This window comes from Chiloscyllium punctatum, chromosome 52 (genome assembly GCF_047496795.1).
Source record: "Chiloscyllium punctatum isolate Juve2018m chromosome 52, sChiPun1.3, whole genome shotgun sequence".
In the NCBI taxonomy this organism is placed as follows: Eukaryota; Metazoa; Chordata; class Chondrichthyes; order Orectolobiformes; family Hemiscylliidae; genus Chiloscyllium; species Chiloscyllium punctatum.
Window position 1 is genome coordinate 6,594,301 of NC_092790.1, and position 14,415 is coordinate 6,608,715.

Consider the following 14,415-nt stretch of genomic DNA (forward strand, 5'->3'; position numbering starts at 1 on the left):
TGACCCTGACCCAGTCTGAGACCGATATCATCGGCCATATCACCAACTTGGTTACATTTAATATTTGTTGTGAGCAGTGGAGGTGTGGGACTAGAAAAGGAAACAGTGACCCCAAAAGCCAGGGAACTGTAGACCGGTGAGCCTGATGTCAGTGGTGGGTAAGTTGTTGGAGGGGATTCTGAGGGATAGCATTTACATACATTTGGGAAGGCAAGGGCTGATCGGGGTAGACAATGTGTCTTTCTGCTTGGGAAATCATGTCTCATTAATTTGGTTGAATTTTTTGAAGAGACGACAAAGAAGATTGATGAAGCCAGTTTGGTAGACATTGTCTATATGGACTTCAGCAAGGTGTTCATTTAAACAACAAAGAACAAAGAAAATTTACAGCCCAGGAACAGGCCCTTCGCCCTCCAAGCCTGAACCGATCCAAATGTACTGTCTAAATCTATCGGTCAATTCTTAAGCATCTGTATCCCTCTGCTCCCCACCTACACATGTATCTGTCCAGATGCATCTTAAATGAATCTACCGTGCCTGCGTCTACCATCTCTACTGGCAACATGTTCCAAATGCCCACCACTCTCTGTGTGAAGTACTTACCATGTGTATCCCCCTTAAACATCCCACCTCTCACTTTGAAAGCATGACCTCTCGTTATTGAATCCTTCACCCTGGGAAAAAGCCCGTCTCTATCCACCCTGTCTATACCCTTCATGATTTTGTAAACCTCAATCAGGTCCCCCCTCAATCTCCTTTTATCTAGTGAAAGTAAACCGAACTTACTCAGCCTCTCTTCATAGCTAGTATTTCATTCTGATTGGTAGACAGATTAGTAAGATTCAGTCACATCAGACACAGAGGAAGCTCGTCACAATTGGCTTGAAGGAAGAGGGATATTTTTCAGCCTGGAGGCTTGTGAGCAGCAGTGTGCTGTAAGAATCAGTACTGAGTTCACTGCATTTCATCATTTATGTAAAGGATTTAGATGTGAATATTGGGGCCATAGTTAGTAAATTTACAGATGACATCAGAAAGGTGGTGTAGTAGATTATCTCAGAGTACAAGACCACAATTAGATGGGACAAAGGGGCAAGTTCAATTTAGATAAATACGAGGTTTTGTATTTTGTGAACGAACACCAGGGCAGGAATTATACACATAATGATAAGGTCCTGGGGTTTGTTGTAGAACAAAGGGACATAGGACTGCAGGTATATTGTTCCTTGAATGTGGACTCGCAGGTAGACAGAGTGGTGCAGAGCACATTTGGCACATTTGTCTTAATCAGTCAGAGCATTGAGTATAGGAGTTGTGGTGGGATGTTATACCTGTACAGGACGTTGTGAGGCCACTTTAGGAATACTGCGTACAACTCGGTTTTCTGCAGAAATAACTTACCCAGATGTTCCAGGACTGGAGGTTTGAACTTTAGGGAGAGGCTGATTAGGTTGAGGTGCTTTCTCCTGGAGTGTCAGAGGCTGAAGGGTGACATTATAGAGGTTTATAAAACCATCAGGGGCATGGATATTCTAAACAGCCACGTTCTGCTCTCCAGGATAGGGGAGTCCAGAACAAGAGGGCATAGGTTGATGGGGAGAGGGCGAATGATTTAGAAGGGACCTGAAGATAAATGTTTCACAGAGAGAGTGGTGTGTGTACAGGAAGTGCTGTCAGAGGAAGTGCTGAAGGCGGTTACAATCGCACATTTAAAAAGTATCTGAAAGAGGAGAGATATTTACCAAATGCTGGCAAATGGGACTGGATCAGATTTGATATCTGATCGGAGTGAACAGATTGGACTAACGGGTCTGTTTCATTCTGCATGACTCTCTGGTTCTATAAGAAGGATGTTGAATAATTCTGAAAGGACCTTTCAAGTGGGAATTCTCTTCACTGGAAGTTTATTGTGCCTCTATGTGCACATTGATTGAAAGCTGCATCAGTTAAATATTTGACAGAGAAGTGAGTCACAGATAATGGGATATAGACAGGAAAGTGGGGCTGAGACCCCAACCTGAACAGCCACAATCTTAGTGCCTGGTGGAGAAGGCTCAAAGTATCTCATGACCCACTCCTGCTCCTCAGTCCCATGTTTCGGTGTTCCATTCAGGCCCTCATACCTGCTAGACAGGAACAGTTGGCGGCCACTTACTCCTATAATCTGGTGCACAGAAACAGAGGAGACCATTCAGCCTCTCAATACTGTCACACATGCTTTGAAGTGATTTGGGAAGTGTAATTGGAAAATCGAGGCTCGGTATGAAAGAGGCCTCTCATCTCTCTTCACAGAGCTTCCCCTCTCTGCAACTTGTGCTTCATTTGTTGGTCATGTTGTACACTCAGATTCACTGTGAATACAGCCCCCATACCTCAACCAGAGTTGGCTCACAAAATCCTCTGGTCTCCCTGACTGCAATATTCAGTAATTGCACATTCATGAAAATAACACCCACTAACTCTCCAATAACAGAATGGGAGAACATCAGGAACAGGAACAGATCGTTCGCCCCCCAAGCCTGCCTTGCCCTTCACTAAGATCATGACTGATCTGCTCTTGGTCTCAAATTCTCTTTCAAATCCAATTCTTCATAGCCCTCACTTCTCTGTCCGGTCAATATCCATCTGCCTCCTCTTCAAATACTTTCAGTCATCTAGCTTCCCGAACACTCTTGAGAACAGACATCCTGACATTCAATGCCACCTGTTTGAAGAAAACTCTTGCTGCTCCTATATCATGGCTTATTGATGCGAACACAAGAGGTTGAGACAAGGGTTCAGGTAAAAATGACTGGCCCTGATATCAAGGCAGTGGTTGCCTTCTGTTGACATCAAGGAGGTTAACAAAACTGGACTTAATGGGAATCAGAGTAAACTCTCCAGTGTTTGGGGTCAAACATACCACAAAGGAAGATGGTCATCATCTCAGTCCTGGGTCACCTCTGTGGGAGATCCTCAGGGTAGCTTCCTCTTCACAAACAGCTTCAGCTGCTTCATCAATGTCTCCTTTCCCCACCCTCCCCACCATAAGATCAGAAGTTGGGATGGTCACCGAACATTCCACAATGTTCAGAACATTTTGTTCCCCCCTCAGCTCCTGAGCTGGTCTGTGTCCGTGTGCAGCAAGACCCAGACTCCATTGAGACTTGTGCTGTTAAATGGTCCGTAACATTCATCTACCAGCACTGCCTGTCACTGCACATTGCCACAGTAAAACAAGAGTTCATTCAGCACCTCACGCTAGTTTCACAGGAATATGAGGAAGCCATTCAGCCCATTGACACGATTGGAGATGAACAGGGACAGCCCATTCAGTGCCTCCAGCCTATTACTCAGGAAGAGAAGGAGTCTAGTGTGATAGACCACACCAGAGCCCCTCGAAAATATTTGAAGGCGGTCACCTAGACTCTATTTTTTTTTATTTTAAAGGGAATATAAAGTGACTGTTCCAGATGCAATGTGACAGGTCAAACTACTCGGTGTGAAGCTAAACACTATTTATTGAAACGGGAAAGATAAAATGAAAGCAAAGAAAGAGGAATTTAGAAAATCACAATTCCATTAGACAAGTTAACAGAATAACAAATCAAGGAACTATTACTAATGAACTGTACCAATATAGGAAAATCCCAAAAACACAGCCCCTTGCAGAAAGGAAAATTCACACACAGATCGTCACAAACATTTCTCTAATACGGGAATTAAAAACAGTACCAAGAGAAAATTCAGAGAGAGTAGCACCCAGGTGATAGTCACTGAAGATTCCAACTCTGTGCAGACCCCAATAGTTTCTGATGTTACTGAGAAACCAAAACCCAGAGATCCTAACTTGTGAGAGCTGGCCACACTCATTCAGGCTGCATTAAAATAAACCCAAGGCCTCCCTTGCTGTTTACTCAAGTGGTCTTAACTAACCAGTTTGGTAACGATCATTCAATCTTTCTCTTAAAAGAAACCAGGATAAAAATAACCTCCTAAAGCCTGCAGCATCATCACACTTGTCAGTACATCGAGCTGTCAAACAGGAACCAGGGGTAACCCAGTCAGGCCCTAGGTCCTGTCCAATCGGAAGAGGAAGAAGCCATTCAGACCCTTGAGTCTCTTACATAGGAAGAGGAGGAGGCCATTCAGCCCCTAAAGCCACTTCCACAGCAACAGGATGAGGCCATTCAGCTCCTTCAGTCTCTTACACAGGAGCAGGAGGAGGCCATTCCCCCCTCAACGCACTTGCAAAGGGACAGAATGAGGTAATTGATGCTGATTCGTGATGAATGGCTTATGCCCAAAACGTGGATTCTCCTGCTCCTCGGAGCTGCCTGACCACCTGTGCTTTTCCAGCAATCTACTGTCTACTACAATCTCCAGCATCGGCATTCCTCACTGTCTCCCGATTGATGCTCCAATATGATGAACATGTGGGGCAGAGGCTGCACAGACGGACTGCTCCACGTTGTTCCTCCTGGCTCCGTTGCTCATGATACACACGTGGGACTTTAACGTGGTTTTCGAGTGTTGAGGAGGGAAGCCATATGTCTTGTGTGAAGTCTCAAGAAGGCACCTTCCATCTCTGAGAAGCCAGCCTTTCTCTATGCAGGGTGGAAGCTGGTGGGAATGGTTACCTGTTTCAGACGGAAGGTATTGTGGCTGATGTTGGGGATTGTGAACAACATGGCGTTCAGTACGGGTTCACACGCCAACAGCACAATAACATGGGGAGAGTTAATTTAGGCATATAAACTATTAGGAAAGTCACGTTAGACTGATGAATCGACTCTCTGTGTTCGAATAATGCTGATCTTTCTCATGTTGATCTTGTCGAGTGCACGTCCTATTCAGTGTAACCTGTGTGCCTTACTCTGTCCAAGTCTATTTCCACACTATGATCTGCCTGGCCATGCTTACTATGATCTGCCTCCACTGCTCATAAATAAAGTGTTTCCCTGTACTGAGGTACACGTGACAATAAATCAGATCAATCAATCCTGAGTAAAGTATGGAATTTCTCACCCTATCAATGCGTCTTTTGGAAATATACCTGCTACACCTCGTGTTTCAGCGTCACCATTTCAGATTTTACAGCTCTGCAGATTAAACTCTCAGGTTCTTCACTCTACCCTCATGATACTGCCATCTGTATCTGTGGTAAGGAGATCATTCCTTACAAAGGAGATCAAATCTGTAGAGAGCGCCCCAAATGCTCTCTCAGCAAGGCTCTACAACAGCAGGAAGATGGCTTTACTTATGTACTCGAATCATCTTACAATGAAGGACACATAACATTGACTGCACCCATTACTTACACAGGGTTTGATTCAGAGCAGTCAGCATAGACTTGTGAGTGGGAGATCATGCTTCCCAAATTTGTTAGAGTTCTTTGATGAAGTGACCAAGAAGGTTTACGAGGACAGAGCTGTAAATTTTGTCTCTATGGATTTCAGTAAGGCCTTTGATAAGGTTCCATATGGCAGGCTGCTCTGGAAGGTTCCATCACGTGGAATGCTGGGGGAACTGTCCAATCGGATACACAGTTGGGTTGATCATCGGAAGCAGAGGGTTTAGTGGAAGGATGATGGTCAGACTGAAGGCTGTGTCCATTGCTGTTTGTTATCTATGATTTGGTTGAGAATGTACAAGGCATGATTAGTAAGTTTGCAGATGATACTAAAATAAGTGGTAGCGTGATCAGTGAGGAAGTTTATCAGAAATTGCAGCAGGACCTTAATCAGGTGGGGAAGTGGGCCGAGAAATGGCAAATGGAATTTAATATAGATGTGTGAGGTCTTGCATTTTGGAAACTCAAATCCAGGTAGGAGTTTCACGGTGAATGGGAGGGTCTTAAGGGGTGCAGTCGGCAGAGAGATCTTGGTTTTCACGGGCACGGTTCTCTAAGAGTAGAGTCACAGGTTGACAGGGCAGTGAAGAAGGCTTTTGGCACATTGGCCTTCATCAGGCAGGATATTGAGGATAGAAGTTGGGAATTTATGTTGCAGTTACACAGGACTTTGTAAGGCCGCACTTGGAGTATTGTATTCAGTTTTTATAACCTTGTTATAGGGAGGATGTTATGAAATTAGAAAGAGTGCAGAAGAAATTTACAAAGAGGTTGCCAGGACCCAATGGTCTAAGTTATAGGGAGAGGTTGGTCAAGCTAGGACCTTTTCTTTTATGTGTAAGAGACTGAGGGAGTCCTTATAGAGCTGTCTAAAATCATGAGGGGTATGGATAGAGTTAATGCTCTTAGTCTTTTTCCAAGGTGTACAGAATCGAGGATTAGAGGGGATCAGTTTAAGGATAGAGGGGAAGGAATAAAAGGGAACCTGAGTGGCCACATCTTTACACAGAGGGCTGGTATATGGATGAGCTGCCAGCAGATGTGCTTGGTGGTGGTGCGGGGGGGGGGGTGTACATTAACAACATTAACAACATTTCAATGCATTTGGATAAATATGTCGACAGGAAAGGACTGGAAGGATATGGGCCAACTGCAGGGAATTGGGGCTATCGTGGATGGACATTTACAAGGTGAAGATGAACCCCTCTGTTAATTAAACCCAAACACCCAGAAAAGCTCGCCTCACCTCGTAATCTGTTAAAATATGAGCGACACCGATCTCCTATATTCCACTATTGAAACAAAAATTGACAAGTTTGTTTCTTAACTTTAATGGTGAACACTAAACAACAACTATTGACAAATACAAGCCCCTCTTTTCTTAGCTACTTAATATCTGACTCCAACTCTGTAAATATATGCTGTTCCACCAGCCCACATATAAAACATTACAATCTCGAGAGCACACAGTCTCTATCTTCCCCACTGTGCTCACTCATTCAGCTGCTGATCTCCCCGGGTCATTTTATTATTGCATGTAGGTTTAGATGAACATGTATCTTTGATAGAGAGTGTTTGGGTTGGCCAGTTAGCACTGCTGCTCTACAGCACTTGCTGTGCTGTTGGATGGCAGTAGCTCTCCCTGTAGTGTTCAAGATGCTGGGTATGTATACTCCCCATGATATAGTAATTCCCATAATTTGGTTGCTTACCAGGTGTCCAAACAATAATATTCAAATTCCATTGGCTTCTGGTTTACTGAGCGTTATTTAAACTCTCTGGTTGCATTTGAATGGCTGTCAAAACAGCAACCAAAACTCAGGTATCCATTTCTCAGCTAATGGTAACATGTGGAACAGTTTGACCTTTAGCTGGCATCAGTGGCTTTAATTTCTATTCGGCAAAACCCGTTCTGTTTTAAAGTACTCTACATGTTTTTGGCTTCACAACATCTCCCCACTTCAGAAAATAAAGTGAACCAGCAGAATGAAAAGATGACTACATTTCTTCTCCTCTAATTTTAAATCCCAATTTTATGAAATACAAAAGTATTTATCTCAGTTATACCATTCATATTAATTCTGCACACCATTATAACACTGGAATAACACTAAATCTTATCTACACTTTTTCCTTTAAATCCGCGATAACACATCTGCTCTCACATTGTAGGAGCCGCAGCATGTACCTTTTGTAAGTTTAAAGTCAGGAAGGTAAAACTCCAATGAAATAGTCTCATATTCTGGACTTTAAATATTCCAAAAAATGCGAGAGATTTGTCATTGTCCAAAACCATCTCCGACAATTTGTTTGTCATATACACGTTAAAATATTGTCAGGCCAGTGCGAAACATAATCATTCTTGTTCAATAATGGAGATTTTGTATCTTTGTTCTGGTGGATATTGAGTTTTTTCGACAAGTAGCCAAATAGCCATTCAGTTCCATCATCATCTTTCTGTATCAATACATCTCCGACCCCGATATCCCGAGCATCAAACACAATTTTCAAAGGGTTTCAGAATATTTGGTGGAGCTAAAACGGGTGTGGTGATTCATCCTGATTAAAAATTCTCAAATGCCTCCTGGCATTGTTCTGTCCACCACAATTCTGTGTTCTTCTTTAGTAAATCCATCAGTGGTGCTGGAGTTTGGAACAAACTTCTGATAGAATCCACTCAGTTCCAAAAATCGAAGCATCTCTTTCTTCGAGGATGGTTGTGGAAATTCCTCAAAGCCCTTCGACTTTGTGTTCCATGGGGTCAACCTCCCATGTCCAATGTAATGTCCCAAGAACGTCACCTCTGCCTTCGCGAATTCTGTTTTCTTTAAGTTTATTACCAAGTTTGCTTCTTGTTCAACATGATCTGTCAACTGTAACATGTGAGTTTTTAATCACTTGCTAAATGTCACCACATCATACAGATAAACTACACAATTTGTTCATCTGGCCACAGCTCTGTTCCTGAGTCATAAATGTGGCTGGAGCATTATTCATCCATATAAAATACTCGATTAAATTTTTGTCATCTCCAGTATCTTTACTAGATAGCTGAACTGACTCCACATTTTTTGTAATTTGAAAGGGGCCGCTAAACCTGGCTTTGAAGTGATTACCTACCCCTGGTGGCAATACTAATACGTCATCCCCACGGGAAATCCGCAGAGTTTCAGAGTTTTTATCTGCCACCTGCTTCACTCTATGTTGTGCTCTTCAGATACTATTCAGATATAGTATTTAGCAAACTCACCTACTCCATCTACTCTCTCCTTCACCTCACACACAGAATCCAAGTGTGAGATTTCCGACTTCGGTCCTGTCAATTTATTTTGAATTAATTTCAACGGACCTCTCACTTCATGTACAAATATTAACTCAAAGGAAGTAAAGTGAGTAGATTTATTTGTGGCATCTCTAATGGCAAACAATATAATGGGACACCTTTATTCCAATCATTCGTGTCATCATAACAGTACGCTGTTAACATGGTCTTCAGCGTCTGATGCTAACTTTCCAAGACTCCCTGGGATTCAGGATGGGACGCACTTGATTTAAACTGCTGCATGCCAAAGCTATCCATGACTTCCTTTAACAGCTGAGTGGTAAAATGAGATCTTTCGTCTGACTCAATCTTACTGCCTAGCCCACAGCGAGTAAAGAAAGCTACCAACACCTCCACCTCCCTTTTTATCTTAACATTCCGTAATGGAATTGCCTCTGGAAATCTGGTGGACATATTCATTATGGTCAGCAAATATAGTTTTCCACTTCTATTTTAGGAAGTGGAACTACACAATTAATCATAACCCACGTGAAATGTTCTTCGAATGCAGTAATTGGCACGAAAGGTGCTGGTTTTATTCCTGCCTGTAACTTACCTACCATTTGGGATGTATATCATGTACAAAAAAAACCACGTCCTTGTGCATTCTAGGCCAGTGGAAATGCTTCTGTACCTTGGCCTGAGTCTTCTATACACCTAAGTGACCGCCTGCAATTAGTTTATGTGCTAGCCATAACACTGTACGTTACTGCTAACACAATGTGGTGTACTTCAGCCCATTTCCCTTCTGCAGTAACCTATCGGGGTCTCCATTTTAATTTTATGATTCTATCTTTAAGTTAATAATGTTCAACAATATATTCTGATTCCTTTTCTGTGTGTGTGTATATATCTGTTGTAAGTCCATTAGCCTTTCTGGACTAAACCCCTCTGCCTGATCCTCTGCCTGTTCAGGTTTATCCTGCACCGTTACATCAAACAGGGGGTCAGTTCACTGAGCATCAATTCATTTGTCTTTTTCTTTCGGTTTTACTTCCTGCTGTAACTTATGACAGTGGGATCTTGTTACTACACAGTCTGGAAAGATTCCTCGGTATTTTTCTTTTAACATCCCAATTCCGTAGACTTCTGTTGGCTTCTCCACCACAAGTGGTGCATCTCACTCCTCGCCTCCTGCTAAATCAAGAACAAACTGTATTCCTGGAACTGACACTCTGTTACTCACTGTCACTGTTACTTCCCTAATCTTGATTTGGCATTCCATCCTGATGCTACACAAGGGAATGCTTAATTTCTGTCCCCATTCCATAAATTAACACACTCTTGATTAACATGCCAGAAAGAGTGAAAAAATCTTTCATCTCTTACTACTAGAGGGTGAGAGAAAGTGAGGGCTGCAGATGCTGGAGATGAGATTTGTAAAGTGTGGGGCTGGAAAAGCACAACACGTCGGCAGCATCTGAGGGGCAGGAGAGTGAACGTTTCAGGTATAAATCCTTCATCAGGAAAGTGGGGCGTAAGGGAGGGAGAAGGAGGTTGAGAAATAAATAGAAGGGTGGGGTGGAGCTGGGTGGAAGGGAGCTTGGAAGGCAATAGGTAGATGCAGGTGGGGTGTGATGGTGATAGGTCGGACAGGAGGGTGATAGGACACCTATCGGTGGGAGGACAGCTGGAACCCTCAAACTGTACAGCATCAAAGTTGACTTCGCCAAATTCCAAATCTCCCCTCCACCAACCTCTCCCAGATACAAACGTTCAAACTAGCACTGCCCTCTTGGACTGCCCTAACTAGCCATCTTCCTTCCCACCTATCGACTCCACCTTACCCTCCAACATATCACTATTACTCCGACCTACATCTTCTCATTGTTTTCCCAGTGACCCTCCCACCAGCACAACTACTACCCTCGTATTTATCTTTCAGCCCCCTTGTCCCCCCGCCACATTCCTGACGATGAGTTTCTGCCTGATATTCGATTGTCCTGCTGTTTGGATGCTGCCTGATCTGTTGTGCTTTTCTGGCGCCTCACTTCTCAACTATTACAGACTGAGCAGATCCCGTATCTCACAAAATTATCACTTCTTGTCCTTATCCCCCTGTTCTTTCTGAGTAAACTTTATCTACAGAGATGAATTCTTTCAGAGATCAGGCACTGCCTCCATACCCAGCCCTTGCCTAGGCTGTGCACTCTCCTGCAGCTCTTCGGCTCTACTTGGGGTCTCCTTTACCAGTTTCACTAATGCCACTGGGCTTAACCTCTTCTGCCACAGCTTTCCCCAAAGTGCCTTCATTCAACGCCCATCACGGTGTGTCCCAGCTTACTGCAGTGAAACCAATTTTTCCCAGTGCCCTTCTTAAATCATCAGCACTGTCATTTTATGTTTTCCACTCCCTTATAGTGAGAACACCTGAGGCCTTTCACCACCTTACAACCCCCTTGGGCTTCTTTCTTCACCTGTGGTAAAGTACTGTGCGCTACCGTTCTCTTTGTAATGTGTGAACTTCCCTTCTCCCAATTTCTATCCCTCACAGGATGCAACTCCTGCCAGAAGCTAAATATCATCTCATGCCCCAGTGCATATTTACCTGCCCTTTCTGCCGTGCTTCTCACTTCTTGAATTTTCGGTACATTCACATGAATTCTTACTATCTCTGGAAGTGAGTCTTTTAACTTCTCCAGCAAATTAATCTCCCTTCAAGCCTCACAGGTCTTATCCATTTTTAAGGCCAGCACCCACCTGTCAAAATGACTGGTTACTTCTTTCAAACTCAATATAAGTCTGACCTCGTTCCGTCTCTATTTTTCTGAACTTCTGTCTATATGCTTCTAGTACCAATTCATAACTAATCAAAATAGCCAATTTGACATCTTGATAATCTCTTGACCCCTCATCTGACAGCGCTGCACATCCCTCACCAGCTGTGCCCACAAGTTCACAGGACACGTCATCTGCCTAGCCATTTTTTCAAAAGAAATAAAAAAGGTTTTGACATTTTTGTCACCGAAATATGGCAAGTTAGTAACATAGTTGTATACATCCCTATGTTCTCCCTTCATCTCCATCCTGTTAACTTAACTTGCTTGTCTAATTCCCAACCTCTGCATTTCAAATCCTCTCTCTCTTTCTTTTTCTTCTCTTTCTCTTTCTTCTCGCTATTTCCTTCCCTTTAGTTATCTTCTATCTCCAGTTGCCACATTTGCAATTTAAGTTTTTTCTAACTCCACTGCAGTTTCCTATTTCTCTGATACATCAAAGTGCTTAACCAACTCCATTACAATTTCAGCTTCCCTTTTCTCCCTGGTTAAACCCAATTGCAACCTATTTGTTAATTCTAAACAATGTCCTCCTTCTGTCTTTCTAAACTTCCTTGGAAAATTTGGGAACCTCTTTAGTAATGTTAAAAGCCATTTCCCTACTTTTGATTTACTCAACCACAAGTAACAAAATTAAACGAATCCGATCTGGAAGCCTTGAAACTGAGCCTGAGACGGGGAGTTGTAGTATCCACTTAGAAAGAACTTTATTTCCAACTGTGGGGAGATTCTTGAGGAGAACTGGAGTTTCCCCATCGGAATCACGTGTTCTCTCAGCCTCCGCGCTTTCTGGTGAAGAGTGTGGTGAAAGGTACACTGCTGTAGTCAGTGACCTGTATTTTGAAAGTGTTACATTTACATCACTGTTTTATTACAATATGGGACTTAAAGATTTATTTAGACTGTGCTAGTATGTGCGTTAGTCGAAATTAATTTTTGGCTTTACTAATATTTTTGGGGGTTCGCCCCTTACCCTCTTTTTCCCATAGACCCCATTATTAATATTGCACGATTTTACACAATATGGTGTTGCACAGGAACACAACTACTGAGTTATTGGAGAACAACCTCTCTCCCAATCCTTTTAATTTCCAGAAATCCTTATTTATATTCAGTGCCTAGGTTTCCACAGCCCGAGCTGGGAGAGAGTACTCCTGGTTCGCCAGTCACTGAGTGAAGACATTTATTCTCATCTCAATGCAAAGTGGCCTGTCTGTACTTAATGCTGTGGCCCCTTGATTCAGGCGTCCAAGCCAACTTCCAATCTGTCTCGCCCTGTCAGAGTTTTATATATTTCACCCTGATCACCACTCATTTTCCTAAATCCCATGGAATACAGGTCCAGTCGCCCAAAACTCTGCTCCCATAACAAGCCTGTCATCCCAGAGATCAGTCTGGTAATCCTTCCCTGCTCTCCCTCAACGTCAGGTTTGTCCTTTCCTGGGTAAGGAGACCAAAACTGCACGCAATACTGTACAATGTTCGAGATGGGGTCTCACTAAGGCCCTGTACAGCTGCAGGAGGATACTCTTACTCCTGCACTCATTTCCCCTGAAATGAAGGTGAATACATCATTTATCTGTCTACCTGCTTTCTGTTCCTACAATATTGCTTTAGTGACTGGTGTACAAGGTGATCCAGATTCTTTTCAATGTTACAGCTCCCCACTTGCTGGGTCTATATGCACTGGTCAGCGTGTCAATGCCATTCCCAGTATTGACTTCTGGCTTCAGATTCACTGTCACATGTACTCAGAGCGCTGCACAGAAATAAACGAAAATGCAGCTTAAGTTCCTTTATAGAACAACATGTTTCAAACATTCCCTTTTCAAATGAGAGGCTGCCAAATTAATTGTTCCCATCAAAGTACACAACATCACATCTCTGCCGTTACTCTCCATCTGCCACGTATTTTCCCAGGAATTTCACTTGTCTCAGTCACTTTGGAGCTTTTTAACATCTTCCTCACAACTCACATGCTGACATCATTTAGTGCTGTCAGCAGACTTGGGAATATTGCATTTGAGCCCGTCAACCAAATATATGATGCGTATTGGGAATAGCTGGGGCCCAAGACACGATCCTTGCGATATCCTCCTAGCCTTCCATTTTTAAAAAAAATGTTGTTATATTCCTGCGCAGTGTTTCCTGCCAGCTCTCCCATTCTAAACCCATGACCATCCGTTAGACCCAGTCCCTCAGGATTCGAATTCCCACAATAGGCTCGGGGCTTTATCAAAAATCTTTCTGAGATTCCCCTCGTATTACATTGCTACCTTCTCCATAATGTTGCTAAAAGCCACTTTAACAAATATGATTCCCATTTCATAAATCTCTGTTGACTTTGTCTATGTCCATTAATTTCATTCCGATACTTCCTCTAAACTGTTTAGTTGCTAATTTCATTCTATTCCCTTTTTCTAACCAGACTAAAGATCCCTAGTATTGCTAGGAAGTTTTCTTTTTTATTTTGTTTTCCTCTGTGAAGGCATAACTGAAACTTTTGTTCCATAGTTCTACCATTTCCTGGTCCTCAATTATCTGACATCAAACTGTAAGAAAGCTGCACATTTCTTTCTCTTAATTGTGCCATTAACATATTTTCCGAAAATATCACAAGTTCTGTCTTATAAACTTTGTTAAGACATTCTTCAGAAACCTATCAAATCCTATTTTAAGGTACTCACTGATTGGCCTTCTACAGCCATACAATCACTGAAGCAAAGACTCTGTACTATCAGAAATACAGCATGGTCTACATAAGGCCCACTTTCCGACACAATACGCCTAGCTGTGAATCTTAAGGCATTTCAAGTGCACAACCGCGTATCTTTTAATAGTTTTGACTTTGCCATGATATCTCCCCTCTCAAGAAGTGTACTTCAGACCCCAATACACACTGGCTGAAAAGCAATCCTCAAATCCTCACTAAACCGCAAACCTTTCACTTTAAAAGTGTGCCTCCTTGACTAAAAGGAACAACT